The sequence below is a fragment of the Periplaneta americana genome, chromosome 4 (assembly GCF_040183065.1).
Source record: "Periplaneta americana isolate PAMFEO1 chromosome 4, P.americana_PAMFEO1_priV1, whole genome shotgun sequence".
Taxonomy (NCBI): domain Eukaryota; kingdom Metazoa; phylum Arthropoda; class Insecta; order Blattodea; family Blattidae; genus Periplaneta; species Periplaneta americana.
The window spans coordinates 30,818,420-30,845,700 of NC_091120.1; the positions used below are offsets into that span (position 1 = coordinate 30,818,420).

At 36.9% G+C, this 27,281-nt stretch overlaps 1 protein-coding gene and 1 non-coding gene across 3 annotated transcripts in view; both read right to left on the bottom strand.

Annotated features, from left to right (window-relative positions):
* Naa15-16 (N-alpha-acetyltransferase 15/16) overlaps positions 1 to 27,281 on the bottom strand; it is a 288,951-nt gene that overhangs the window by 123,869 nt on the left and 137,801 nt on the right. The gene's annotated exons all lie outside the window — the stretch shown is intronic.
* Positions 13,014 to 13,087, bottom strand: TRNAS-GCU (transfer RNA serine (anticodon GCU)). Its single transcript has one exon. It is a non-coding gene; the product is annotated as a tRNA-Ser (tRNA).

Genomic DNA, 27,281 nt, shown 5'->3' on the forward strand with positions numbered 1-27,281 from the left:
TCTGTTCTCGATGTCATGTAGTATATCAGATATTGTAGATTTGTGTAGTTTAACTGTACAAAATAACAACCTCATTAGTAAAAAAATGGAAGAATTATAACCCAAAGACATTAGAATATATGGGGCTTGAAACTTTTAACTTGCTCTCCTGTAAAAACAGTAAAACGTGACTTATGAGGCTTTTCCCTGCAGGCTACTCTTCATTTTACCTCTGATCTGGTTCTGGCTGAAATGTAGGCCTACTTCTATTATCAGGCAGTATTACATCTCACCTGACGATGTGTCAGAGGAAGAACAATTGTTTGTATACACTGAAGTCTGATTAGTGTAATATTATGTAGCTAATCGGAGATGTATGCAATGGAGGGGGGGGGGGAAGGAACTGGCCACCCTAACTCATTATCTCCTGGCCTAGTTCCCTCATAAGAATGGGTTATTTATGAAAGAGCCTAAGTCTTGAATACTAAATTGTTAGCAATTTAAGAAAAACTCTTACAGGCCGAAATTTTGAAAATAAGGCTGAAATAAAAATTGTATCATAAATTCTACGAAGAATTAGAGTGTGAAACTTAGTCCTCTCCATATCTAAATCGATGTATCTACATCCAAAGAGCAGTTATTACATTGCAAACTCATTTTCACAAAATTAGCGACTTAGCCCCTTTCATAAATAACTCATTCATAAGTGGTACCACTCGACCTGGTTGGCGAGTTGGTATAGCGCTGGCCTTCTATGCCCAAGGTTGCGGGTTCGATCCCGGGCCAGGTCGATGGCATTTAAGTGTGCTTAAATACGACAGGCTCATGTCAGTAGATTTACTGTCATGTAAAAGAACTCCTGCGGGACAAAATTCCGACACATCCGGCGACGCTGATATAACCTCTGCAGTTGCGAGCGTCGTTAAATAAAACATAACATTTTAACATAAGTGGTACCATGTTGGTATCACTTGTAAAGTTCAAGACCTGTCTTCGGACAGCCGATTAAACAACAAAAATAACTCTTCATTTATTATTATTATTATTATTATTATTATTATTATTATTATTACGGTATTATTTATTAGTGATCTGTGTCCCGCGCCGTGGCGTCGTGGTCTAAGGCATCGTGCTTACGATTCGCGTTACGGAATGCGCGCTGGTTCGAGTCCTCAAGGGGGAAGAAATTTTCTCATGAAATTTCGGCCAGTGTATGGGACCGGTGCCCACCCAGCATCGTGATGCACTTGGGGAGCTACGATAGGTAGCGAAATCCGGTTGCGAAAGCCAGCTATAACGTCTGGAAGGATCATCGTGCTAACTACACGATACTCCATTCTGGTTAGATGATCGTCCACCTCTGCTTCGGCATGTGGGTGTGAGGCCAGCAGCCGGCTGGTCGGTCTAGGCCCTTCACGGGTGCAGCGGCACGGATTATTATTATTATTATTATTATTATTATTATTATTATTATTATTATATCAAGAAATACAGTTTTATTAGTGCATATTTATTGGCATATTTTAAGATTTTACGAGGTACTCTTGGTTAAGTATGAAGATTCCAGTTAACGACATCCGTTGACATAAGGTGATCTCTAATATATTATGTTGAGCGTTAGGAAACTGAAGTATCTTCGAGGCTCAAAAATCTACTTACACGAGATGTTCTCATCTCTTGGGGATTGTACACATAGTGAATCAACTATTCTCTGAACACAGAACATTCGCCTGCCTTCACACTCATTTAAAATGGTAGCAAAAAATATCCGAAAAACATTAGCCTTAAATTTCGATAGTAGAAAATAAAAGTCGTATAACTTGAGTTTTGTAACACGACCGGAAACTTGCACGCCAGGTGAGCGGAGAATGTGAAATCGAAGCGAATAGTGTCCGCAACAACCAGCAAGCCTAATTGTTAACACTGTGCAAAGTGGCATGGCCTTGACTTCGTAGAGATCAGTACCGTCGAGTCGAATACAAAGAGGCCAATTATGTCTGAAAGTAAGTCACGTTAAATTTGCTTCTAAAAATTATTTTAAAAATCACCGCAAGCTTTCCAATGACGTAATATCTCAGCCACGCCACTGCACGACCTCTGTTTACAATGTGATAGGGAAGTGGGTTCATGCAGCTGCGAGTTGCATTTCTCCAGTTTAGTCGCATTCCTTGTAGTGAGTGGGTACACATATGCAACAACGTGGACTATCGCATTTTATGAATACGCCGAGTTATCACGAAAGTGCATGAGTACCTACAAGTAAATACGAAGAAGCTAACTTCGAGAGCAGCGCCGATGCCTTACTCTACACCGGATAAGAAAGAGTCTACCGCGGACGACAGTAAACATATCAATCTTATTTGGTGATCCATCTCTGCACATAGACTGTCACTTGTCGCCTAACAAATACAAATACCTCGGCTGATAAGACGAGCAAAATTTCTTCAATCACATTCTTCAGTGCAATACCTTCCAGATGCAAAAGTATCTTTTTTCAATAATGAACTGCAGAATCAGGAGCGTTATTTCAGTTTTTGCTTGGTTAGGGTGACGAGATTCACATCGATTGAAAAGAGGACACAAAGCTTCAAAAATGAGGACATTGTTCGAAAAAAAGAGGACAAACTATGTACTTAGATTTAGGACTAGGCCTATATTATACTATAAATTACGTCAGTATCTATTTTCTTACAAAATATTTACAATACAGATTTAATATATATATGATTTTAATGTACCGAAGTACATATGATATTTCCATGCAGATATTCTGCGTCATCATACGATGAAAGAGTAATGGAACGGAGAAAAATTCTCTCCGGCGCCGGGATTTGAACCCGGGTTTTCAGCTCTACGTGCTGATGCTTTATCCACTAAGCCACACGGATACCACCCCGGCGTCGGACAGAATTGTTTCTGATTAAGTTCCAACTCTTGGGTTCCCTCTAGTGGCCGCCCTCTGCACTACGTCATAGATGTCTATGAACATAGGACCGAAGTCCACACATGTGCTGAGGTGCACTCGTTATGAGCGACTAGTTGGCCGGGATCCGACGGAATAAGCGCCGTCTTAAATCACGAAGTACATATGATATTTCCATGCAGATATTCTGCGTCATCATACCCGATTTTACAGTTAGCTACATATGAAAGTCAAGGGAAGTATAATTATTAAAGAGGACAGAAAATAGAGTAATAATAATAATAATAATAATAATAATAATAATAATAATAATAATAATAGTAATAATAATAATTTTATTTGAACGATAATAATGGTACACTTTTGGTTAGCACCCCCGATGAAGCAAAAGCTTGTGGCCGGCAATGGAGTTTACATTAAATAATTAAAAAGTAATATTACAAGTTTACAAGTTTAAGACTACACTAAAAAAATTTAATTGTTTTTAATATCAATTTAGATTTAGGTTTAGGTCTAATTTATACATAAAATTATGTCAATATCTATTTTATTACTTATCATAAAACTTAATAATATAAAATGATTTTACAGTTAACTACACGAAAGCAAAGGAAACTATAATTATTATCAAAATACATAAAAAGATCGCACAAAATGTGAATTTAATATTACTTTGTAAGCAAATAGAGTTATGATCATTGGCAAAGAGTATATTCCGTCAATTTTGCCGTCACCTACAGGCAAATTACTTGAAAAAAGCGTCAAATCGGATAATTTCAAAATATCAGCCATACAAGTTATGAAAAGGAGGGCATTTCTTGATTTTTAAAAAATCCGCCCGGACAAAGGCCTAAAAAGGAGGACATGTCCGGAAAAAAGAGGACGTCTGGTCACCCTAACTGGGGTTAACTTGACCATAAACAAAGGATTTAAACTAAGTGACATTGTTGCTTTGAGACATGAAATTTGTTTCTTGTGACTGGCTATACAGCTAAATTGTAAAAATTAGTTCATCTCAAATTTCTGATTTCATTTCCCCAAATTGAAGACGGAATTATTTCCCAAGTGCGACGTCATGTAGTAAATTTTTAATTATTTAAATTCAGAAATTAGTGCAGAAGCAATACCTATAAAATCTGCACCATGTCGGCAAATAAGTGTAACTAAATTTCTAGTAGGTATTCAATCTCCGCTAGGGGAGGTCCTACGTTCCGACTTTGGATCTATGGATTCAATGATGAATACCTATAAAATCCATTCCTAAGTATAATTCAGCACGTTCTATTGCTGTGGATTAAAACACCAGATTTTCTGGTGCATTCCTATCGAGATGATGATACTCCATTCCCACAAACAATACCCTGAATCAGCCCCAAGAATGCCCTCTTTTATTTCTTAAACGTTTATAAAACTGGATTATTTTGAAATTAAAACAGTTTCCAATTTTTTTTCTTTAGTAGTACTACTCAATTATAATTTTTTAAATATTAAGTTGGGACAAGAGGCAACTGCCCTATTCTCTCAACCCCCAAACGACGCTCCTGTGCAGAACGATTACAAGAAAGTTATGCGGATACTAAATTATACACTAAATCTCATTCACTTTCATCATTGTTGGAAGCACAAGGAAATGGGGAACCTACGATGAAAAATAAATTATTTTTTGCTTTTATTGCGAGAAAAAGTACCTACAATAATCCAATCAGTTCATACATTTATAGTGTTCTGCCCAAGGAGAGGTCTTTCACTGCAAACCTAGCATTCTCCAGTCTTTCTTTTTCTTTTTTCTTTTTTTTTCCCCCTCTTAGTCTCCGCATATGATCTTAATGTCGTCTATTATTTCATACTTTCTTCTGTATCGAACTCTTCTCCCGTTCACCATTCTTTCCAGTGCATCCTTCAGTAGCCAGTTTCTTCTCAGTCAGTGACCCAGCCAATTTCTTTTTCTCTTCCTGATCATTTTCAGCATTATTCTTTCTTCACTAACTCTTTCCAACACAGCTTCGTTTCTTATTCTGTCTGTCGATTTCACACGTTCCATTCTTCTCCATATCCACATTTCAAATGCTTCTAGTCGCTTCTCTTCACTTCGTCGTAATGTCCATGTTTCTGCCCCCATACACTGCTACACTCCATACCAAGTCTCTTCCTTAGTTCTTTTTCCAGGGATCCGCAGAAGATGCTCCTTTTTCCATTAAAAGCTTCCTTTGCCATTGCTGTCCTCCTTTTGACTTCTTGGCAGCAGCTCATATTACTGTTTATACTGGGTGTTCATTTCAAAGTGTCATGACGTCACTGTTGTGAGTCAGCGATCTGAAGCGAGTTTCAACTTTTATGTTAGAGAAGTTGCCTATTAATCAAGGCGTTCAATTTGAACTTGAGAACGTGTACGGTAAAACTTGAACGTCGTAGCAACAGATGGCGGTCTGTACGGTTTGTGTGCTACCATAACCTCTTTCGAACTGTGTTTTGCGTGGGAAGTCGTACGCAGGGTATTTGTTATCATCGGTTGCGTACGGCAACATTCAACAACACAAATAAAATGCTCCGTGTCCATGTTGACCGTCGAAGTTAATGTCAACAAATACTGTACGCAAAGTAATCGTCTTAAACCTCTCCCCATATCCCGACAGTAAGAAAAAAACTCACCTCAGTACGTGTTTCCAAACAGTTCACATTCCTGCCACTACAGGCGTTACCGTACGTATCGGTAAGTACTCTTCAGAATGAACGCCGTACTTGCTAGGCAACTTCTCTGGCACATAGGTAATATGCCTCTGCGGAAGTGTAGGAAGACTGAATTCTCTAGGCTCATCGGCTAGCCACATGACGACATACAGCGAGCCACGACACACTTTGAACTGAACACGCAGTAGTACATCCCAAGTATTTGAAGCTGTTCACTTGTTCTACTGTCTCATTTAAAATTCGCAAATTTATCTTCTTTATTTTTCTTCTTATGACCATGGTCTTCGTCTTGTCTACATTTACCAGTCAGTTATGGTCTCTATAACGCTTTGAAATACAAGAGAGAGTTCATCTTTCAATGGGTTTTTTTACTTAGGGGTTCGCGTCGTGCACGCTTCAGTACTTCCGTACACAGAGTAAGTAAAATCAATAACATTTCTAGTCTGTCCTGACATCATACAGAAGTGCACACTCATTCATCTTCACAGTCTACTTCTTCAACACACTGTTGCTTTCGATCACTGGTTAGAGCAACAGCAACTCTGCTCTCTGGAACGTAATATTGCGAAAATGCTTCAAAATGTATTAATACCGGTAACAATAATTGTAAAAACCTGTTCAGTGAGAGGGTAACACGACTGCTTATGAATTAGGCAATGGATATTCGATTCCTGGTACGGACAGCATTATTCCAACCACTACATCACAATGGCTATAAAAACCGATTGACTGGAAATGATTTCTCTGGTGATGGTAAACGTTTCCACAACACGAGTCACAAAACAAAGGCAAAACAGATTAACATGTACAGTCAGTAAAGAAAATCTTGAGCGGTCTAAATTTTGTAACTATAATTCAGCTTTCACACAAAAATACGAAATAATCCAAACTCTATATACAAACATAGCACTGGAGTCGAGAATCGAACTACTGCACTTTTCAAATAACAAGCAATTTAAGTGCCTCACGACCAATGTCCAATCAGAAGGCGAAACAAAAGGAGTAGGAATTCTCTATGCATGAAGCGGTAAGGTTCCACTAATATTAGTGTTCACTGGCTGTTGCACAATTCGCATAGGCGTCTCCTATGCTAGATATAAACACGTTACCTATATGCTACAAGTTTTTTATTGAAGGGTTCGAACTTGAATGAGTCCCTTCTAGAAAATAATAAGAGTGAAACAACTGAAGCTCGACATCATGTTAATCGAATGGACTTACAAATACGAAATCATATGAATGCTTGCAAATCTGGCTTTCAGGTATAGCTCCCTGCGGGAAGAAAAGTGTGCATCACTTAACATAAAGGTAACGTTCCGATATTATATTCTTTAGAACAATATAAAATAAATACAGTCAGACCTGAATTCCAAATATAAATACAATTTCATCAGAGCATATAGGACTATGTCATATATAAAGCCATCCAGATATGGTTACCTATCTATCGAATTAATATTGTATTTAGAAGTAATATTATATATTATTAATCTGTATTATATTCATGGAACAAGCTGAGTCTAGTTGTATCAATATCACGAGGAAATGAAGTCGCCCGCCTGAGTAATTTATAGTGCACGTGTATAAACAATCTTAAATCACGCGCAGAGGGCCACAATAACATTAACTCTCTCATCACAAGTAAGATGGTCACAGTAAACAGCACTCATGTGATAAACTTAAAAGATGTTATCCATACATGCCTACTATTGGCTATTCATGACATCATGGTTAAAAACACATCTACCCCTAATTGGATGCTAATGACCTCATGGGGAGGTAATGACCATATGGTTCTGAATCTAATTGGCTGCCGATGACCTCATAGGGTGGAGTTTTTCATTTCCTCGGATAATATAAGCATGAAATTCATTATCAGAGGGGCCTTTTGCTACTGGGAACTCTACAGTTGAGTTCAGTATCTGTATTTTGTATATATTATAATAAATATACTCTACAATTTCTTCGAGTCATCATTTCCGGACTTAGGTTCCGAACGAATCCTAACATTTATAGTTTATGTGACTACACCACAACTAGATACTTCGTGGTAGTCTCATCATCATAAACTTTTCCATAAGAACTCTTTCTCGGGAAAAATAATCAATGCCAATTATAAGAGAAGTAAAACTCATAAAAACATAATTGTGTTCAAATTCGTCAGAGGAGTGCAAGTCAATGTGAGATATTACAAAGGAGGCAGTACCTAATCCTACAAAATAGGCTACTGAAACTGGCATCTTATACCACATTGCCGTCATTAAAACTCAGGTCGAGGTATTCGTCTTAGGAGAGTAACCCTTCAAGCAGGGCAAACATATAAGGCCCGTTGCACACTTGAAGAGTTTTCGCTAGCGATAAATGTGTTGCGAGAAAGAGGCGAAGAGCCTTCCTCCACACACTTGGCGAGTTCTCGCTATCACAGATTACACCTCGCTATGATCATCTATGCACTGCCTTCATGCAGAAAGCATTTTTCTGAATATAGTAATCACTCGTTGGGAAAAATATTAGAGGTTATGTATTTACGTATATTGTCGTACTTAAATATATAACCTGTAAGTATATTGTCGTACTTTACAAATTATGTACGAATGCTACTATGTTGAATCTGAATATTCAGATGATGAGAAAATGGAGTTATATGAACATATTTTGTTAATGAAAAGAAATAGTAGGCAAACAAATTAAAGCCACAAATATCTGGAAATCACATTGTATCTCACGAAGATAAAGGAGAGTTTCGGTCACTGATTTCCATTTGGATGATGATACTGTACGTTTAGGCGTTATCGCAGGTTGAATAGGCGTCAGGTTTTTTTTTTTTTTTTTTTTTTTTTTTTTTTTTTTGCCATTCATGATATGATAGAGGATTCTTTGCTATATTCTGATTAAAATTACATAAACTGCTAAGACAAATAGAAACATTATTTCAAATGTTATAATTAATACTATTATAAACTCATCAAAATAAAATATAGCCCTATTTATTTTCAGATCATCTGATATTTTGTCTCCAGATTTCTTCTTTAAGTTTCGTGTTTTTATAGTTTTCATTCCGTGTATCACATAAATGGGTGACATCGTAAGTTCGATAAGTTTCTGACTGCAATTATCAGCCATCTTTCCTGATTTTTAAAAATAAAAACAATACAATTCATCACCACCTGTGATATCTTTTTCTAGATTCAATCGTTATAAAGAGTATAAATGTCAAACATCTTTGATAAATGTGTCAAGAAAATTCGCTGAGCTACCGATTTCAGCGAGAAACTCGCTCGAGGTTTTCAGCCTCGAGCGAGAATCTCTTCCAGTGTGTGAACGTCCGTTTGAATCCATGTTATCAATCTTTGATTTTTCTCGCAACACATTTCTCGCTAGCGAAAACTCAAGTGTGTAACGGGCCTAACAGAATACTTCCTCTCCAATCCTTTCGCAACTAGTTCTGCTGCTAATGTACGTAGACTGACATTTAATCCGCGTTACAGAACGAGATACTGGGCCTATTTATTATTTGTTCATGCTATTTTGCAACTGAGTTAATTGTTGAACATCTTTTCCTTGGAGATCTAGAAGTCTTTCCTTGTGAACACAGTTTGTTTAAGTTTCAAAATGTTTACATAGATGTTGCCATATGGCGACCTCAGCACAGAAAGAATTGCAGTCATATGTTTATTACACGCCATGATGGCCTCGAGGCGCACATGCCTGATTACCGCTCCAGGCATGGATGTGTGTCACGGCGGAGGGATGAGTAGCAGAGAGCACTCTATTAACAGATAGACTACTCACGTCGGGCACACACGCGACTCTGGGTTTCAAAACTCGCGACCATTTTTTAAACGTGAACACAATACAAAATGCTTCCCATACTTTACTCAGACAAATTCCTTTCTACACTATGTTATCTCCAAATAACTTACAGGTTTTTAGACAGCTGTTTCGACAATTAACTAATTCTTTATTTCAGTAAAAAAAAGTTTAACTTTATATGTAAAAATTTACCGAGGAAATGGTAAGAAAAAGAAACCGGTATTATCGTGTGCTATCATCAGCGATACGAGGAGAGATTCGAGTTCAACGCAAAGAAGATCGACATGCCTTTAAGTCAGCCGTGGCGAAAATGTGACTCACGAGCACATTGTGGCTCGCAATGATAGCTGTGCATTTCTCTTGCTTCCTACCTTCTCCAACCCCACCCTCTCGCTCACTGGAGTCAAACTCCGTTCCATTTGTATTTGTCTCTGACCTGCGAGTGGCGTATCGTCGCAATGTCTCTCTTGAAACCATGTACCTCCACAAAACGAAAGTTTCAAAGTAGGATTGGAGGACGCATTTTTTTGCTGCCAATATGATGAGAATATTAAATGTATGATTTGTTCACAAGTATTACGAGGAAAACGGTTGTATAACATAAAACGGCATTATACTACGAGTACATGTTACTGAGGAAACATTAAAAGGTTAAGTGTCATTATTATTATTATTATTATTATTATTATTATTATTATTATTATTATTATTATTATTATTATACGTCGATCCTTTTTCAGCAGATGTACAAATAATACGGTTAGATCTTCAATTTAAACTCACAGATTTACAACGTGATGTTAAATGAAGGTTATATGTAAGGACTTGGAAAATGTTGAACTCTTCAAATCTTTGCCAAAAAAATAAATAAATATCCGAAGCTTCGTTCATTCGCTTGCTCTGTTGAAGCCATGTTCGCTGTAACTTACGTTTGTGAAAAATTATTTTCAACAAAGAAAATAGTAAAAACCAAATTTAGATCACGACTGACAGACAAATACCTTCGTGATCAACTACGACTGGCAGTAAGTGATATAATTCCTGATTTTGAAACTCTGTCGCAGACATATTCTGAAGACAGTTAATTTTAGGTTGTGATAATGTTTCCTATGTTTTCTTATTCATTTCTTTCTTCGTTACACGTAGTAAATATTAGTTTGTAGCCTTGTACTGTATAAAATTATATTTGAATGCTTGACGTAAGGAAAATGAAAATCCGTTAATAAGTCAGACATTTGCTTCACTTCCCCTTCGGGTGTCAGCCTCCCTCCATAGGTGCTATGCACACTGCATGTTACACAGTGGCTCGGCTCACGATCACATTTTCGCCACGGCTGCTTTAAGTTGTCGCGCATCAATCACATTCTTTTCCAAGGGTTAAAGTTTAAATATTGTATGTTTGCGCCAAGGTCTTTAAGTTCTCCCGTGCCAATCGCATTGTTTTCCAAAGATCAAAGTTTAATTGTGTGTGTTGACGGTAAAGCTTTTCATATTAGCTGTCGCTCAAGACACAGATCCAGAAATTACATGTTGGAGCAAGCATAGGAAGTCATAATCTAAAATTAAATACGGTCGCCGCGTTCATTTAGTACCTTACCGGCAAGCTTTCTGTTAAGTATTTTTTTTGTACTCATCAATGCTTTAATGTCAAGCAGTGTTGTCACTTTTGGTAGTAAAGATTGCACGCTGTCCGGCAAGCCTACTCGTAAATATCACGGAAATACGAACAAAATCCGTCTATGAGTTCAGAAGGCTATACACCGCAGAGCGGTAAACGATAAGGCGGAAACTACCTTTTTTTTCGTATAAATTATAAAGGATGTGAAATGTGTTTATAAAAATAGTCTCATACTTTCCCGTAATTCATGTAACGAAAAGTAAACGCTGTTGAAGTCTTAAGTTGTAACAATCATTATTACCTATAATTACGGATGACTTTTTATACCTGAACTTTTTTGTGGATACCGTTATTATTCGACAAAAACACTTGAAACTACAGAGGCCACATAACCAAAAACGTACGGTTACACGTTATGACACGGTCTATGCACGTACAGTCCTCGATAAAGAAGAGAAGCCACACTTACTGTAGGTGTATACATTTTAGTCATTTCCTGGTATTGCCTAAACAACTGGGCCTTTTCCATGCCCGCATATCCAACTTTTCTATTGCTATCAAATCGAAACTGGATTCCCATTGTTACTTTCAATACCGCAATGGCCATTCATATGGGCCCATTGTGTTATCTCCAAATTTTGGCATGGGTGAAATAGCCGTTAAATTTGTCCTGAAGCCTTCTCGTACCCTAAATCTACGGGAGGGGGCTCCAGTTTCATCTATCTTCCGAAGAAATTCATGCTAAGGATTTTAATCGTCATTAAAAATCCATCGTCTTCGACGGGCTTTGAACCTGAAACCTCGGATTACACGGCACGCATAATAATCATTAGACATCGAGAACGACAGTATATTATACATTATCCCATTCCGAGTAGTGCAACGGGTCCACTCAAGCGGTCTATGTGCAAGGACAGTCCCTCAAGGGGGACTAATAGATAATAGATTCAGTCTATTTGTACACCTCTGAACAAAAGAACTGGCAACAAAATGTTGGTTAGAGCCCAGTGTTGATTCATTTATTGTACATTTTGCAAGTACTGTATAAATATAATATGTTTTAAATCCAAATCAATCTTTCCAATTCTTTAAGTTAGGTCCTAAGGTCCCTACGTCACAGATTCTTCTGCAGGCCGCCTCCGAACTCCCTACAGACTCAGAAAGTCTTTACTTTTATGTAGGCATCACTGCAGTCCCTCAACTTCGGTCCTACGAGGTACCAAGATCCCAGGGAGAACTCACGGCACATAGCACTACCACCAGCAACTAATGACCACATGCCATGGAGTCCAATTCGGTAGCGGCCAACACTCTATTCCACATCGGAAGAGAAATGAAAGAGAGGAAGTGTAATTATGATGAAGAAATGAGATCCAGCGCCGAAAGTTGCTCAGCAATTCTGTTTCAAATGGTTGAGATAAAACCTCTCAATAAATCTCAACAAGGCAACTTGTCCCTACCAGGATTTGAACCCGCTCGTTTCACGATCAGACATGCTATCCGTTACTCCATGACTGACTTACTTACTCACAAATGGCTTTAAGGAACCCGCAGGTTCATTACCGCCCTCACATAAGCCCGCCATTAATAGTCCCTATCCTGAGCAAGATTAATCCAGTCTCTACCATCATATCCCATCTCCCTCAAATCCATTTTAATATTATCCTCCCATCTCGGCCTCTCCAAAGGTCTTTTTCCCTCAGGTCTTCCAACCAATATTCTGTATGCATTTCTGGTTTCATCCATACGTGCTACATGCCCTGCCCATCTCAAACGTCTGGATTTAATGTTCCTAATTATGTCAGGTGAAGAATACAATGCGTGCAGTTCTACGTTGTGTAACTTTCTCCATTCTCCTGTAACTTCATCCCTCTTAGCCCCAAATATTTTCCTAAGAACCTTATTCTCAAACATCCTTAATCTCTATACAAATCTGGCTTTCAGGTAGTGGCTCCCTGTAAAGCAGGTTTGAATAATTTCAAGGAAAAATTGTTCCGGAGCCGGGTATCGATCCCGGGACCCTTCGCTTAGCGCGCGAACGCTCTACCGACTGAGCTACCCCAGGAACTATACAGGACACCGTCACAACTACCTGAAAGCCAGATTTGTATAATACATTCGTTACTGGAGGTACGTTAACAGAAAGCCACAAATTAAGTCACACAGTATTGTGTGCACTCATAGTTGAGTTCTGGCGTCTTTCAGCGCATTTGAGTTGTATGGATATAAAAAGGAAAAATTGTGACGGTGTCGTGTTTAGTTCCTGGGGTAGCTCAGTCGGTAGAGCGTTCGCGCGCTAAGCGAAGGGTCCCGGGATCGATACCCGGCACCGAAACCATTTTTCCTTGAAATTATTCAATTCTTAATCTCTGTTCCTCTCTCAAAGTGATAGTCCGTTTCACAACCATACAGAACAACCGGTAATATAGTTGTTTTATAAATTCTAACTTTCAGATTTTTTTGACAGCAAACCAGATGACAAAAGCTTCTCAACCGAATAATAACAGGCATTTCCCATATTTATTCTGCGTTTAATTTCCTCCCGAGTGTACTCAACCATTTTATCAGTATCTGGAGTAAGTAACAGGAGTTCATGAAGTATTCCAATACTTGGTTAATTCATGTAATAAGGTAATGACTAAGTACAAATTTGACATTCCAAAACGTAAACTAGCTACATTCACGCTGCAGAACGCACACGACTGTAAACAGACGGCCTAGTTCCACAGATTGCAAAATAATACAATAACATAAGTGTAACAAAAATACACCTTCTGAAACTCAAACATCTGCATGAACACAAGCGTAAAGAGCAAGGTGACTGTCTGAACAGGTGCGTGATTGCGGAGTTCTCTAACGCCCTGTGCTGCTATTTTTCGTTCTCTTTGTTAGTGGAGTGATGCTAAATAAAGTAGATCAAGTCGTGGCATGCGTGAGGCCGGTCCGTACGGTCCAGTGGGTGGGTGCAAGACGTGGACAATCTGGAGAAAGTTATTGTCGGATACAGCTGGAATAAAAATGATGGCAATTATTTAAAGCCGAAACAGACTATATCAAGAACGAGGCATGCGACAGGCAGGAGCGTATGATGTAACGCGAAGGCGTGCAAACTCCCGGGGTGATTTGTTGTTTCTGAAGAAAATGGACACGGGACATATTAAACAACGCAACCTTCGCAACAGTAACAAACCAAGCAACTCCAGGGGGAAATAATTTAGTTCACTATTTCCAGTGACGAAATTACTATTATCTTAAAAAAAAAAACTAATTTACATTCAATGTTAGTTTTTTTTTAAGTGTAACATGTAAGTCACGTATGTGCATTATTAGTTAAAGCGGAGGTTCACCGAATGCAGCAAACATGCAATGCAGTAAAAACGATACATCTCGTGCCTATACAGACCATTACTCAAAATAAGACTAATAAGAAAGTCCTTTCGGCATTCAAAATCGCCTACAGTACACTAAAATGAGTCTTAGTACACGTACGAGGGTCATTCAAAAAGTCATCTACCTCAATAAAAAAATCATATGATGGAATAAACGAACATTTTTAAAAATAATAGTGTATTTTTTTAATTCCAAAAACTTTCTCCAATTGGATTCTAAAGAAAGTATTCCCTAACAAGTATTTATTTATTTATTTAACTGCTAGCAAGTGAGTACAAATTACATTTATAAAACAAAAATGTTTCTAGCCACTACCGTAAGAGCCAGGTTCGTATACGGTGTGGTCTTAGTCAATAATATAACATAAAATTTACAAGGACAGTTTACTAAATACAGTAAGTAACTTAATTCAAACCAATAAATACAACACAGGAGCAAGAATAAAGAAGAAAGAGAAAAAGAGAGAAAAATACGCATTTAATATAAAATTGACAATCCGACAGAAGCCAGTGATATTCAATAAAAACACGTATATAGTCGACAGAAATAAAAGGTAAAAAAATACATATGTTAATATTATATGAAGAGTCCACTGCAAGAATGATGTCATTTGGAATACATTTTGCAGGAGAAGCAAATGAAAGTTTGAAATGCTTAGCGCTCAAAGCTTAACTGTGATTTTCCGACCATTACTGGACAATGACTATTAGTGTTAATGCCATATAACTCTATATGTACATTCTATATGTCTTAAGCTATGCATTGAGAGTCTTGGTTCATTTTCGACAAGAAAGTGACATCCATCATTCTTGCAGTGGACTCTTCATATTTCATGGATAATTTTACAAATTTATTTTTTAAAAAGCTTCAATTTTAAAATATTTCAAATTTGGAAAATGGTTTGTAATTTTATTAAGTAAACGCATGAATTTTGACTCTCTACAGAAATGCTTTGAAATACTATTTTCCACTTGACTATTATTTGAAAACACCCTGTGTAAGACTTTGTTTCAAGCCGAAGCAGGAAACGATGAGCTAGGATCCAGAACTACGCTTAGGAAGCCGTATTTTCGCATGAAGTTAGAATATTCCTTGCCCTGTAAATTTGTACGTTGTGGTGGAGGAGCATGACATTGTCAACGAGACAAAATCATCAAAAAGTAAATTATAATACTTATGAAATAATGAAAAGAACTATTCCCCATCGTAACTTATCTGTAATCATTTTATTTTCAACACCACTTCATTTTACTAGGTTCTTCAAAGTGGCGTTTCAGCGACTACTAGCACGAATTCCACTAAAAATAGTCTTTTATATGTAATTACATTTCTTTGTTTCGAAAATGTAAGAATTCGCTCTCCTATGTACGGCTGCCATAGGATGAATAAATGTGTTTCTTTTTCCTACTGAAAAATTTCATATTTTGCACATAGGAGTTATTGCAGGAACAACGACGATATTACGAAGAGCTAAATTACCGCAAGTAAGGCACGCTGATCAGATTTTTTGTATTCGACAGATAATGGAGAAAAAATGGGAGTATATCAGTTATTCATAGATTTCAAAAAGGCGTATGACTCGGTTAAGAGGGAAGTATTATATGATATTCTTATTGAATTTGGTATTCCCAAGAAACTAGTTCGATTAATTAAAATGTGTCTCAGTGAAACATACAGCAGAGTCCGTACAGGTCAGTTTCTATCTGATGCTTTTCCAATTCACTGCGGGCTAAAGCAGGGAGATGCACTATCACCTTTACTTTTTAACTTCGCTCTAGAATATGCCATTAGGAAAGTTCAGGATAACAGGCAGGGTTTGGAATTGAACGGGTTACATCAGCTTCTTGTCTATGCAGATGACGTGAATATGTTAGGAGAAAATACACAAACGATTAGGGAAAACACGGAAATTTTACTTGAAGCAAGTAAAGCGATCGGTTTGGAAGTAAATCCCGAAAAGACAAAGTATATGATTATGTCTCGTGACCAGAATATTGTACGAAATGGAAATATAAAAATTGGAGATTTATCCTTCGAAGAGGTGGAAAAATTCAAATATCTTGGAGCAACAGTAACAAATATAAATGACACTCGGGAGGAAATTAAACGCAGAATAAATGTGGGAAATGCGTGTTATTATTCGGTTGAGAAGCTCTTATCATCCAGTCTGCTGTCCAAAAACCTGAAAGTTATAATTTATAAAACAGTTATATTACCGGTTCTTCTGTACGGTTGTGAAACTTGGACTCTCACTCTGAGAGAGGAACATAGGTTAAGGGTGTTTGATAATAAGGTGCTTAGGAAAATATTTGGGGCTAAGCGGGATGAAGTTAAAGGAGGATGGAGAAAGTTACACAACACAGAACTGCACGCATTGTATTCTTCACCTGACATAATTAGGAACATTAAATCCAGACGTTTGAGATGGGCAGGGCATGTAGCACGTATGGGCGAATCCAGAAATGCATACAGAGTGTTAGTTGGGAGGGCGGAGGGAAAAAGACCTTTAGGGAAGCCGAGACGTAGATGGGAGGATAATATTAAAATGGATTTGAGGGAGGTGGGGTATGATGATAGAGACTGGATTAATCTTGCACAGGATAGGGACCGATGGCGGGCTTATGTGAGGGCGGCAATGAACCTTCGGGTTCCTTAAAAGCCATTTGTAAGTAAGTAAGGCACGCTGGTAGCCTACGAACTCGACAAGGACGCAGCGTTAACCAAATAATTGAACGCGCGTCTTTATGACGCTAGTCTGCATCGAGCCTAACAATTAAAACTTTATTTAGCCTATTGTATGGTATGCGCTAAAACAAACAGTAGTGAAATTATCACTCATACGCTATCCACATTTAAGTAATTAAGCAATTAAGGCATATTTTATTTTTAAAAAACCCTAAAATGTCAGACATCAGTGAGTTCAAAACAGGACGTATTCTAGTTTGGTTTCAGTGATTATAATTTGAAAGTTACAAATACGTGATAAAAGAGGTTCGTTATATTTATTAATTGTATAAATTGAAACTTAACTCGCATCGCTAACCGTAGGAGTAACTAACTTGAACATCAATAAAAAGTATATTTATATCAAAAGGCAGAATTTGTTAATCAGCACAAACAACATTTTACTTGTCACAACCAATTTTGAACTTCAATCAGACAGGCGAAGACGAAATTGGTTCTGAAATGCTTCTTCGTTAACGAGAAAGAATATTTTTATTTTGGACGTAGCAAACGAACTTCTGATTTGAAATATGAGGTAGGCCTACACAGTAAGAAAGGCGTTCAGTAATTAGTCCCCACCAAATGAAAGAAGTAAAACAGATAATATGCTGTAATTTACGTATGTTCGTTTGATAACGAGAGAAAGGAGAGAGCATGAATAAGTTCCAATAAACGCAATTAGTTGCAGTGTAAATAACTGGGTCATCTCACTAAGTGACAATCACGAAGTTGATGCACATATAAGCCTCATTATTTCCAGACATTGTAATGGATAAGGGAAAAAGAAGCATTCTCAGTCCCATGCAACTGTCACGTAAAGTATGGATGTACGGCTGTTTGGTGAAAACAAACCTGCATGTATTTAGAAGCAAGCACAAACGAAAAGATCCAGATATTTCAAGATTGATATAAGACAACTATTTGGAATCACCACCACCACCATCATGATCATCTTCCATCCATGTTAAACAATGCGGTAATTTTTAGTGGGTTATTTTACGACGCTGTATCAACATCTCAGGTTATTTAGCATCTGAATGAAATGAAGGCGATAACGCCGATGAAATGAGTCCGGCGTCCAGCACCGATAGTTACCCAACATTTGCTCATATTGGGATGAGGAAAACTCCCGGAAAAAACCACAACCAGGTAACTTGCACCGACCGGGATTCGAACCCTGGTTTCGGGGTCAGGCGCGCTAACCGTTACTTCACAGGTGTGGACAATGCGGTAAATTAGAGTCATTCCATTTATTAGCCGCATGTCGTTTTATACGTAGATCTTATTCCTCTAGGCAGGTACTGCAGAATATCCTTAAGCTGCATCTACACGGTTCAATTTTCCACGCGCGTACGCATGCAATCTGGGAAGAATATTGAAAGAATCAAGTTTAAAACGCGCGTTCAATTATTGAGATGCATGAAGATTTTGTGTCTACATGGTGCACCGTCTTGAACATCTTCTTTACTGCGTATAATATATTAATTAATATTACAAAATGTTATATTTTATTTAACGACGCTCGCAACTGCAGAGGTTATATCAGCGTCGCCGGTGTGCCGGAATTTTGTTCCGCAGGAATTCTTTTACGTGCCAGTAAATCTATTGACATAGCTTGTCGCATTTAAACACACTTAAATGCCATCGACCGATCGGACCCGCAACCGCGGGCATAGGTCAGCGCTATACCAAGTACGCCAACCAGGTCGACAATTAATATTAAATATCAATCTTGCATGCATTGCTCGAATGCGTAAAGTTGAAAGAAAAGTTGAACCGTGTAGATGCATCTTTAGGGTTTCTTCTTCGATTCATTTTGCTGAGATGTTCTCTTCATTTCTGTTTCAATTCACCAATGTACTCTTGTATCGGCTATACAGAGTGAACCGTAAGTGATGTCATAAATTTCAGAAGATTAGTCTTTAAGATATTTCAAACAAAAGAAGTTTAATACACTTTTGCTCGTTTTCGCTTCCTTCTCGAGATAAAAATTTGTTTTATATGAAACATTTCATAACGTGTTTTGGGAAAGCCATTGATTTAATTCCCAATATGCTCAGTCAATTTAAGAGGGCAGTGTACTATGATAATAAATTATTGAAATAATTTTAGTTTTTTCCTTTAAATATGTAGAAATTTGATCCGAACACATGTAACATTTTAAAATTCCTTATCAGAACGAAAAGATACATTCGTTAAGATCAAATTTCTGCACAATTAAAATACAAAAATAAAATGTGTTCAATTATTTATTATTATTATAATACACTGCTCTCTTCAATCGACTGAGCATATTGGAATTAATTCAGTAGCTTTTCCAAAATACGCTATGAAATATTTATATAAAATAATCTGGTCTCAAAAAGGAAGCAAAAACAAGTAAAACTGTACTAAACTTTCTTGTTTGAAGTATTTCAAAGGAAAACTCCTTGAAATTAATGACATTATTTACGGTTCACCCTGTATATTCAATTCTTATACGATGTCCTTGTTTCGTTTTTGAACTTATATTGTGTAACGATTTTCCTCAAAATACCGTACGTCAACTCTCTCCATTTCATTCTACATATTTTAGTGTTTCGAGAGTAAACGTACGAGTTCTGCTGATGACGACCGCCAATTTCTTTTTAGTATAAGTTTTCGATTGAGCTTCTAGTCCAAAATGGGACACCAGATGGGAGTACTTGCTAGCAGGGTCATGGGCATTCCTGGTATCGATGAGGGACTTTCAGTGGCTGTATTTCTCGTTGGAATAATCATGCCGGGCGGGGACTGCCTGGGCATGACCTGTTAGTATTCGGGAGCAATCAGTGTTATCTATTGACTGGGCTATTAAGGACTTCCCTGTGTCGATACTGTAATGCAGCCTGTAGGGTCATTTACATCTCTCTATCTCCGTAATTCGTCCGCCGCCATCTGATACGTGTAACAGATCCAACTGAATGGTTTACAAAAGTGGGCTTTTGTCTGCGCAACCCGTACACTAGCGCGCACACACAAACAGTGATATGGAGAGCCAGCATATTTTATTTTTTAAATGCTGAATGGGGATTGCATAAATGCTGCATCCAAATTACGTTTTAACGTGAAAAGTTTTTGCTCGAGTGTCAAATAAACAAACCGTTACGGAAATTTGAAAATATGACGTCATTTGCTTGGCAAGGGCAGTGAGTTACTTCACACTGTTCTGACGCGTGGCTAACGAGAAAGAAGGCTACGGCGCGACGTCACATTCTTAGTCATAACATGGCCAACATTGAACGAGTTTATATATAAATACACGTTTAACATGAATTTAATACAGCAATTCCTTTGTTTTTTTTTTTTTTTTAACTTTGAACATGTATATTTATATGGCCATGACTAGACCATAATAATCACGTGACTACGATTCGTGCCGAAGTCTTCTTTCTCGTTAGCCACGGTTCTGACGTTACTTGAAATGCCCAAGCTTATGACTATATGTATAGTATATGAGGGCCGTATATTTGCTTATCAAAGTACAATATAGTGTTAATTACTATAGTACATTATTATTAAGTGATTAACGTTTTCGGCATTAAGATGCCATCTTCAGATCCATAGTTACATACACAGGAACATGCAAAATACATAGAACAACAAGTAATATACAGGAATGTACTATGTATGTATGTAACTATGGATCTGAAGATGGCATCTTAATGCCGAAAACGTTAATCACTTAACAAAAATGTATTATAGTAATTAATACTATAGTGTACCGGTACTTTGATAAGCAAATAGACGGCCCTCATATAATATACATATATTCATAATTATTCCTGTTTATCGGCCAACCATTACTATCATAATGAAATGCTCAAGTTTGTCTTGCGAAGAAAATATGAAATAAACACTCCTATGTTTTCGTTGCACCTTTTGCCAATGTTAGCATCTTTTTGCATTTTTTTTTCCTTCTTTCTTTGGCTCCTTTGTCGCATTTTTTAAAATAAAAATTAAAAAAGGAAAACCGAATGTGTACGGTATAACAAGTGCTTCTACCTACTGCTAAATATGCCATTCAGGCACCACAATCTACTACTCTAATGTGTTTTTTTGCGTTTAAATCATTTTCATGTATATTATAACAGATCCATACTAACGTCTCCAATAAACCAATTCAGAGAAAACGGCAGTAACCCCATTGTAAATACAACACATAAATTGCATTAAACTTATTTCACACTCAATCATGTTCGTAATCCATGTAGAGAACCAATTCCTCAAAAATCTAAATGTCACAATAACCCCCACTTGAAAGCATGAACAGTTTCACGCAATTATAGAGATTCTATAAATCCCCGCCACTTTTATAGATCCCATCACATTCTTACATTTTGTTTAATCCAAATGTAAAACGTTAAAAGGTAACTAAAATTTCGCATTAACAACATACGGATATATTACGTTCGAACTTTAAAATCCGGATCTCGGGTTATGACATTTATTACGAATAAATGCCTTGCGCAAGTGTTTTCAATTGCATAATACCCATGTTATCGATAAATCTGAGTTATGTGGAATTATCACAAGGTTTACTGGGAATGTCAATAGGTAATATGATTAATGCCCTATTGGCAAACCATCCCAGCGGGATTTACAAATGCCTAGTTGAATAGAAGTAATAAAAGAAGTTCAAACCACAAGAATGTTAAACCAAAGCTTCAACCGACCATTGTGAGAGGCCACGGAGTCATCTTTCCGGTTTCTATTACGAAACTAAAGAGCCGCATGATTCCAAGGCGAGATCCTCCCAGCCACAAGCATTCACGAAGAGTCTGAAGAAGGTCAGGGGCATCTCTAGTGGGAGCATCACGGCCAAAGGCGGTCAATCACACAGACAACACCCACTTAAGCAGGCGACCCTGTATGAAAACCCATTAACGTCACGGGCTTCAGGACCTACACAATGCGTGCGTGAGTCGTCCGTCAGCTGATGTACGGAAGATTGTATTGTCACATACAAAATAATACAAATGAGAGATCTTCCATTACGTAACAAGGATTGAACGTGATTATGTAGAAGTGCCCCTCCTCTTTCTTTCATAAAGATAGAGAGAAAAAAACCGTACGTTTCAGTAAGAGTTATTTTTATCGCACTTTTAAAAGAAGTGTACAGACTCAAAATGCAGATATATTTTTCCTAGAATATATATATATATATATATATATATATATATATATATATATATATATATATATATATATATATATATATATATATCAGACATTTGTTTGCAGATATATTTTTCTTAGAACATATATTATATCAGACATTTTTTTGCAGATATATTTTTCCTAGAACATACAGTCTGATCCGTTTGGGTATGGATAATATTAATTTATTATTTAAAGCTATTATGATAGTAGGAAAACATTCTTGCTGGTTATATGATCAAAAGATAGGAGTTTCCATATATGACAATCAACAATGCATAATCTGAAAGGACAAAATGAAAATCGTAGATGATTAAAATAGCTACTACAAATCAACAGCGGGCACAGTGTGTTCTTTGGTATGCTAAATTTTGGAGTGTTAGAGTTCAAAGGGAATTTCGATGTGAGTATGGAGTGCGTAATGTACCTAAATACGATTCCATAATGTTGTGGTATCGAACTTTGTAGAAACAGGTTCTTTGTTAAAAAACCAGGCGAAACCCAGTACGAGAAGCAGCTATCTCTTGGCTTGGCCCCCAAAGTCCCCAGATCTAACCCCTCCTGACTTCTTCGTGTTGAGTTTTGTTAAAGACATTGTCTATTCACAGAAACCCAGCAACATTGATGATCTGAGAGTAAAAATTACTCAAGCTTTTCAAAAAATCACCCCTCTTATGTTACAACGGACATGGGCTGAATTGCATCACCGTTATGAGTTGTGCAGGGTGCGCAATGGAGGTCATGTTGAGCTCTGAGGAATCTCCCATATTTCAACTTATCGGAAATTATTTTTAAAGAAACTTTTGTTATGAAATATTTTTCATGAAAATCAATAATAAGCGAGATATTTCGATTTATTTAATTCAGGCCCCCTTATAACCTCCCCCCCTTTTAAACAGAGTATTTTGAATGCCATGTAGCCTAAAATCTAAGTTACAACGAACTTAATTTATATTCCAATTTTCATATAAATCGGTTCAGCCATTATCGCGTAAAAAGGTAACAAACATCCAGACAGACAGACAGACAGACAGACATAGAAACAAAAATTAAAAAAAAGTGATTTTCGGTTTCAGGATGGTTAATTATACATGTTAACATCAATTATTTTTGGAAAATCGAGAATTACCAGAAAAATTTTGGCTACAGATTTATTATTAGTATAGATTTATTTATCTGTCTATAAGAGGGCACAGCGGCAGTACAATATTATATTTACTTATGACATAAAATACCAAGTCTACAAGATATTACACAACACAAATGCAATGTGCATGGGAAAGAATTGATTTCATATCGGGTTATACGTGACTTATCATTGAAGTCACACTTCAATAACTTCAATAATAAATTATTATTGCAGCTTAATCTCGTAAGCAACGGACATTATCGTTATGAGCCGAGCAACGATATAAACTGAAATGTTAGTTACGTACAACAAAAATCGTGCCATAAGGCAGCACAGTAACTACCACAGCCAGACGAATGCATTTACAGACTAGTTTCCCAAGCTACCGAATGCACAAATAAAATCCGGGGTTTCATACTGGAGGGTTGTTATCGTTATATTATACATGCTACTCTCAGTTCTTTAGCCTCTCTTAAACGCACTACACTTTTCTCCTTACATCCATAATGGCTGTACTAATAACACGATAAAAACTGGTACATAATCATGGCAATCATGATAGGACAAACATTTTAGTTATTTCATCACTTTGTGGTTGTTTCACAACTACATTGTGTTTCGTAACAATTATATTATCATTCCATGGTTTTATGAACATATTTGATATTATGACTTACTTTTGAAAAAACCATAGTAAGTTACTTAACCCTTAAATTGACAAAGTATCCTATAGGATTGATTAATTGATTATTCTATACATGGATGTACACGTCAATTACATAATAAATAAAAAACACAATAAAATTAAAAACACTACAAGTTAAAATACATTTAAAATGAATAATATAATCAAGTAGTATTGCATATATCATAACTTGTGATTTAAGAATTCTTTTACTGAATAAAAAGTTTGATCAGTTAAAATATGTTTAACTTTCACTTTAAATTTTGCATAAGGTAAATATAATAAAAAACACAAAATTAAAAACACTACAAGTTAAAATACATTTGAAATGAATAATATAATCAACAGGTTAACAAGCGATATGCTATAATTTTAATAGAATAGAAAAAAATTGGTAGGAAAATTAAAATTTCACATACTATAGTATTTTAAGAGATCTAACAATTGCAGCACTCAAAGGCTCAATAGCTATTTTCAGGCATCATACATATGGACCATGACTAATTCGCATCTCCTTGACGTTACTTCGTTTAACATCATGTGTTTCAATATAATTCAAATTCTTTCTTTTTCACTCTAACAACAATTTATCACTAAGCCTCAAGGCTTTTACTCTATTGTATCATGGTGCTCTTTGTCGACGGCAACCTGTAGTGGTTACAGGAAGAAATTAAATTAAAATTAATCAACATATAAAATATGGACATTGCGATAGTTGTTTTCTTTACGGTCCGACAAGGTTTAATAAACTATTGTGAGAAATGAAGCTTTGTAAATTTAAAGGTTAATACAACAGACCATTCTGAGTATCAAGTCTGCTTCAGAGTATTACGTGTTGGCTGTTGAATGTTGGTTATTGTATGTTAGGGGAGTTTCTAAACTGTAAGGTAGAAGTCGGATTACATAGGAATAGTTACAGTATAGGCCTACGCATGTTCAATATGCGAACCATCTGCTTGAATGCATGCCTCAATTCGACTAAGGCTGGTTGAGTGGAAGAGAAGACCTTACGGCATTAACTCTGCCAGCGAAAATAAAACATTCTATCCCATCCCAGTGGAAGAGAAGGCCTTATGGTCTTAACTCTACCAGAATAAATAAATAAATAAATAAATAAATAAATAAATAAATAAATAAAACTTGTGTTACTCAGATGAGGATGATATGTGACACAGCTTCTGTATTTTCTTCTTTGAGGTAGTCCATGCTGTTAATTTTCTCAGCGAACACGATAACCTTTACGTGTAAAAATCAAGGGGTGTTAGATCTGGCGGCCGTGATGGCCATTTAATAGCACCTCAACGACCTATCCACCTTCCTGGAAACTGTTCGTCTAATCACGAATGAAATTGGTGACCGTAATGGAGTGATACATGTCGCGATAATTATCTTGTTCACTCAGGGTGCTCAGGGAATAAAAAAGTCCCTACGACTGTTGCTCCTCATATGCCACACCAAACCATCAATTTTCCTGTCCCGTGCATTTTGAATGGATATATCCAACTGGAATAATTGGTATCACTCCAATTTCGCCAATTTTGCTTACTGACTTTGTCAATAATGTAAAAATTGTCTTCATCCCAAAACAGAAAAAAGAAAACAGATAATTTTCCTATGTAATATGGTTTCTGCCTCATTTTGCATTATGATTTCCGAGTTGACATACAAGTTCCATTGTACTGCCTTAAATTATTCACTGTGCAGCGTTGGAGGTCCCAGCGTGAGCTGGCGAGCATGTAGGTGATGTTGATTTTGTTAACTTAGAGGTGCTAAGTAGTGATTAAGTTTTCAGGGATTTACCAGCTTTCGTAGCTACTCAAGGTCGCTCTTTGGCTCGCTATGCAAGACTTTCCCTATCGGCACAACACGCGTGTTGTCCAAGTCACAAGTGTTTGATGCAACATTGATCTGCTGAAGCGTGAATGGCTCGTGGGTTTTTACCCGTACAACTTATGTCAGGTGTAATTTTAGATAATGCAAAACGAATTTACATAATGCACATGTTGTGTTCTCGTTCGCACATCCGAGCCAATAGTATCAAAGAATACATTTTTAGAATATTTTACGTCTTATTACATTAGCACGAAACTTTTCTTAAATTTATTTTCGATAAAAAAAACACCGTGACCTATACCAAAACCTACTAATTTAAGTTGTGTTTAAGACACGCACGAAGTTAAACATGCAATGTGCACTCAAGCTTACTTTAACGTGTTCGTGAAAATTAGCTAATTGATTCAACAAATGTGAAGTATTGACTTCGCTATGTTACCCTCTTTAATAGATAAGACATTGGTGTGCATTTTATATGAAGGGTGGAAGGAAGGTATTACATTAATTTACCCATGTCTGGTATATAAACTGGTCTTTCTTTCATTGTCTTGGCAACCGAAACAATGGCTTTATTCACTGCTGTGAATTAAAAACTTTTTGAATGAGTACGAGTACAAAGCAAGTGGTAAGTATTAACAGTGTTATGACATTCATTTTAAATTACTTCTGCGTACAGGTATACTGTATATAACAGCCTCCTAAGGTAAAACATGCACTCTTACAGTTCTGCTGAACTAAATCTTTGCTTACAATGTAAAAATCGCAAAATTTCGAATGTGCTCCTCGTATTTAACTATCAGGGAAATGCCGTGAGTTTTGATATGCCTTTTCGACCGTTCTATTCACTCTCTTCTCTGTTGAAATATCTGGATGAAACGTTCAACTGAAATTACAATTTTTTTTATATATTTTAGTAGGTTATTTTACGACGCTTTATCAACATCTTAGGTTATTTAGAGTCTGAATGAGATGGTGATAATGCCGGTGAAATGAGTCCGGGGTCCAGCACCGAAAGTTGTCCAGCATTTATTGGGTTGAAGGAAAACCCCGGAAAAAACCTCAACCAGGTAACTTGCCTCAACCGGGAATCGAACCCGGGTCACCTGGTTTCGCGGCCAGACGCGCTAACCGTTACTCCACAGGTGTGGACAATTGCAATTTAACAGCTTAAATATTGCTACATGTACGTACACAGACTGCTGTAGATTCTGTGTTAGGTTTAATATCACATTATAAGATCGTAAATCTGGATGAGAAGTAGAGTTACGCACATCACACAGATGACTTGGACCCTGGATAATGTGTTACACGACTTCCGACG